Here is a 5378-nt window from a genome sequence, read left to right on the forward strand (position 1 = left end):
AAGAGATAAAAATGTCTTTCAATTCAATTTTTTTAAGATTAAGAATAAGAGGATGCAACGTAGGGGCAATATCTACATAGAAAATTAAAATGTATTTCTTCTCAAGAAAGACACTTCATAATTTTTTCTAACTTCATTTTAGTTGGTCGTTTAACCAATAGCCAATAGCCAATGTTGGTGGTTAAAAAAATTGAGAATGGAACAAGGAATGGTTTTGAGAATGATGAACAAAATGCAGAAAAAATAGAAAATTAATAGGTATATGCTTACACGAAACTAGAAACTAAGCAAAAACTAACAAGTATGTAGCCACTTGAATCAGGGACCTACCTAGAATGGCAGTGCGCATTGATTGAATCCATCCGCAGCCTTGGTAGAGGGATTAGTAACAACCATTTACTCCTTGAAAAGGGCATCTAGTGATCTTTATTCCCTGCAGCATCTAGGAGATAATGGGGATTCATCCACAAGTTGTGTCATTTGCTCATAAGAAACATATTGCATATTGTGTGCTAAAAAGTAAATCTTGTTAAATTTGAAATATATAAATAAATGTAAATTGTTACTTTGATACTTATTTTAAATTTGATGTAGGAAAGTAGATATAGGCATGGTTTGAGTGGCTAAGATGTAGTGGTGTTATTTTTATATTAAGGTTTATATTTCATTGTGGTGTTATGATTGAATGTTTATAATAGGGGTTAGGTCTTGTGATGATGACCTAGCAAATTTGTAATTGAGATCAAAAGTTATTAAGATTTTAAAGAAATTAATTTGATGTACAAAAATATATTAAAATTATATTATGGATTAATTAAATATTATTGCATATCATAAGAAGTGTCATTATTATTAAAAGAATGATTATGGATATTTATTATTAGCATGGAATGTACGTGATCATCTTGATGGCCATTAAAAATTGTGTATGCAACATCTTATGTGAATGTATATTATTGTTAGGTTAGAGGTAAAGATAATGCAAAGATAAATAAGACATCATACTTGTGATATTACACTAAATGTGAGATATTGACAATTTATGCTTGTGATGTCAATGATTTTTTCCTCAAGTGTTAGAAAATTTTGGATTTATTTAAGGTAAATACTGGTTTGAATAAATTATTTTGCATATAGTAAAGAGTGACAATATTGTATAAAGGAAAGGTTGTGGCACTAGAAATTAATGTGGGAGTCTATGTATGCTAAAATGGGGCCAAGTAAATGAGACGTTACATGGTGATGCAATATAGGATGATGCACATACATGTACACATATAAACATATTAAATGTGCATGTGTGTGTATTCATATATATGTATATGTGTGTGTGTGTGTGTGTGTGTGTGTGTGTGTGTGTGTGTGTGTGTGTGTGTGTGTGTGTGTGTGTGTGTGTGTGTGTGCTTATTGTTTATATTTTATTTTATTTATTAAAAGAAGATCATCAACATCAAAATACAAGGTTGATTGCCTTGTTAATAAGAAATAAAAATATATAATGCAATAGAGAATAGATTCAAATCATGTATGTCACTTTCTATTGGTTTGTGTGAAAAATTTAGAATGGTGTTGGTCATTTCTTTAAGAAGGGTGTGGCATGGCTTTCAACATTCACTCAAAGTGTCTATGTAAAATTAACATATTTGACCATATAAACTCCAATGTCAATTCTTGTATAGCTCAAATGTCATCTTTAAAAACAAGTTGGCTCAAACCACCTAATACTCTTACAATAGTAATTTTCATAGTTTAAAAAAAACAAAACAGTTAATTATATTTTACAACAAAAGTACTTAAATGTTATCATACAACCATTGAGTTTAGTTTCTCATACATGCCTTCTTAATTGCATATGGATGATAAATTACCAAATTTTTCTTTTGTGTTCTACTTCATATTTGAGTCATAAAAAATAGATGGATATAACCTCGTAGTCTTCGAAGTCAATGAGATAATATTGTTCATCCCTTTCACCTTTTAATACGCCAACACATAATTATTTTATTTCTTTATTCACTTTTTTATAGTGCCTTCCTCCACCTCATGACGGGAAGTAAAAAGCAAGTAGAAGTCATCACATATCTACTCATCAATCCTAAGCTAAACACAATACATTGTAAAGATTTTGAGTTAAGACAATATATCTATTTCCAATGTATTTCTATAAATATTTTTACTAATAAAATTATAAAACATATTTAACTAGTCTCTTTTTAAATTTGATATTTAAATCATACATAATTGTTTGTGTGTGTGTGTGTGACTCATTACAACTTCCAGGATCTTGATTGTATATGGATGATAACTCAATTCCTTTTTCTTAAAGTTTCATCGAGGAAAAAACTATCGTCTGCCACATATCTTAGACATAACAAATAAATAGATATAACCTCACAATCTCCTATATTAGTGAGAAAATATAATTCATCATTTTCACCTCATAATATGCCAAAACAATTATGCTCTCATTTCTTCATTCACTTCCTTCATAGTGCCTTTTTCCACCTTAGAATGGGAAGAAAAAAAAAAATTTAAAGTTGTCATTTATCTACTCACTAATTCTAAACTTAATACAATAGCTCTTAAAGAATTTCACTAAAGTTGTCTTTCCTGATTAAGAGAAATCTTGAATAAAAGGTCCAATTTTCATTAAGACAAAATATGTAATCTACAATTCTTTTACAAATTACACCATAAAAATATAATAAATAATAAATAATAAACAGTTTTAACCAATAACCTTCTAAATTTGTATATATGGATATACAAGATTTTAATACTGTATATAATTCAAATCATATGGAAAAGGGAAATCCATTCTATCTTGTTACAATTTCTAACCAATACAAGTAACTTTTTCAAATAGAAAAGACGTAATGAGTTTTAAAATTGAGAATGAGTATCCAATGTGAGTGTGATCAAAATCTCAGGTAGGTAACAAGAAAAGCTTTAGAAAAAGATGGTTAGAATGATTGGGGCAACCTCAAAAGAACAAAATATCATCACATGATTCGAGAAACAATGCAATGGATACCAGACAGTTATAAGTATGTCGCCACTTAAAGCAAGGACACACCCACAAAGGCAGTGTGCCTTTATTCAATGCATCCGCTGCCTCAGTGGAAGGACTAGTAACATATTCAACCAGTGAACTCCTTGAAAGGATATTGAATCCTTCTTCTTCTTCACAGCATTTGGGAGACAATGGGGATTCATCCACAACTCGCAGTGGCCCTCACAATTCTCATCTTTGCTCTGCAACCAACTGAGGCGGCAGGGAAGTTGAAAGAGAGAAGGGGGAAAGTAAGCAATTTGGAGTTCTATTTTCATGACAGAGTTTCGGGAAGAGATGTGACGGCGGTGGAGGTGGCGTCTGCTCCATCCACCAAAACTTCCCGAACTTCATTTGGAGCGGTGTTTGTGATGGACGATCCGATGACGGAAGGGCCCGACCCCACTTCCAAAATGGTGGGAAGAGCTCAGGGTTTGTATGCCTCCGCCGGGCAAGAGGAAGTTCACCTGCTCATGGCGGTCACCTATGTTTTTCAGGCAGGGGAGTTCAATGGCAGTACGATCGCCATGGTTGGTAGCAATGCCGTCTTCAACGAGGTAAGAGAGATGGCGATTGTGGGAGGAAGTGGGAAGTTCAGGCTGGCTCGAGGGTTTTGTCTCGCACACACCCATTCCTTTGATACCCACACTCGCAATGCAGTCGTCCATTACAATGTAACCGTACATCATTAGGTGTTGGTTGGTATGTTTGAAAAGGGTTTTAAGTTCTTCATTAGTTTGAAATATACAAGTAAATCTAAATTATAGATTTTGTTTTTTGTTTTTTTTATCGGTAAGAGGTGTAAGATCTTTCAGATAAGAGGCTCACAATTTACTTTTGTGTTGTAGGCTCTTGTCTTTAGAGGGTGGGTCTTTTAAATTTGATGTAGAAAAGTTGATATTGGTCTTGTGGGATGAATAAGATCTATGATATTGGTCTTGTAAGATGAATAAGCTCTGTGATATTGGTGGTCATGTTATCAAGGTTAAGATTCTATAGGAGTGTTATTACATGGAATGTTTATATTGACATCACTTATTCGTAGTTTGGATCAAAAGTGTTTATTGCTTTTTAAAAAAAGGAAGTTGGTGCAACCTTTGATTCATGATATGGCTAATTGTCATTGCATGTTTCATTTACATAATACTAACTATGGAGAAGTATGGCTCAACTCTTGATACATTTTTCAGTTTCATCAATGATTTTATTAAAGAAAACATGCATTATTTACTTACTGTAAATTGTTAATGATACAAAATTTCATTCATCTAAAGGTGTGTTTTTAATTATGACAAGGTTCGCTTCTTTTTCTTCTAATACAACCATGATGTGTAGGTTTAGCCTATTTCACAAGATAATCTACATTTTTACACTATGCTAGAGTACATAGAAGTTAGGAAGCAGAGTAAAATTTTCTTTTGCTAGTACTAAATATTAAAGTTATTTTATAACGTAATTTCCATTATATTGAGGGTGTCTATTAATAAACTTGGATATATTACCATTTATGGGGGCTGAAAATCATCTCCCTTAGTAATTATTGTCTTCCTTTAATTGCCGAGCTAACCTTAGAGAAGTATTTGTTTTGTAAGGAAGGAATAAAGAATCATTGACTTGAGCAAGAACTATTTCTCTATCTCCTTGGACATGTTCGCAATTCAAGTGACTATGGATAGAAGAATGGATGGTTTACCAGTTAGGAAATGGTATATGGAATAATATGCATTAAAGTTTGTAGGGATACTTTACATCACAAAGACCACATGTTGTACCCTTTCATTGCTTGGGTCATCATCCAACAATTGTACAGAGAATAAATGATACTAAGATTTGTATTCCCTCTTCTTGTGTGCCCATATCCTTCTTGGATGATTAGTTTATTGATAGCATATCCAAACGTGTTGCATCTTCAAAGTTCAAGGCTGGTTCTTGGAATCTTCCTATGATTCTGTACAATGGCATCATATTATATCTTTTGAATTCAATTCATTGGAATCACTTTCTACTAAACAGTACATCCTTATCTGTAGATTCTAGCATTTCCAACTTGCAAGACATCATGGAGGACATTCATATCCTCTTTTCTAACAACTACTCTGGATTTTATTCATCTTCTTCTAATGTTATGAGCACATCTTCATACCCTCTTCTTTTATCTTTTCATATATTTTCTAATATCATTGTAGTATCAATATCTGAGATTGGTTCTCTATCATCATTAATCTATGGTCATTGCATATGAGTCTTCTAGATTACTTGATTTATCTAATCAATAATTCTCAGACTTTAGCATTAGCTTCAAGACATTTGAGAGATGGATCATCTT

At 32.3% G+C, this 5378-nt stretch overlaps 1 pseudogene across 1 annotated transcript; it reads left to right on the top strand.

Moving 5' to 3' along the window:
• Positions 1-3079: 3079 nt before the first annotated feature.
• LOC149576170 (dirigent protein 23 pseudogene) lies at positions 3080-3992 on the top strand (annotated as a pseudogene). Its single transcript, XR_016361398.1, has one exon. The product of XR_016361398.1 is annotated as a dirigent protein 23 pseudogene (transcript).
• The last annotated feature ends 1386 nt before the right edge of the window (positions 3993-5378 follow it).

The sequence above is a fragment of the Cupressus sempervirens genome, chromosome 1 (genome assembly GCF_028749045.1).
Source record: "Cupressus sempervirens isolate cs-2001-9-10 chromosome 1, ASM2874904v1, whole genome shotgun sequence".
Classification (NCBI taxonomy): Eukaryota; Viridiplantae; Streptophyta; class Pinopsida; order Cupressales; family Cupressaceae; genus Cupressus; species Cupressus sempervirens.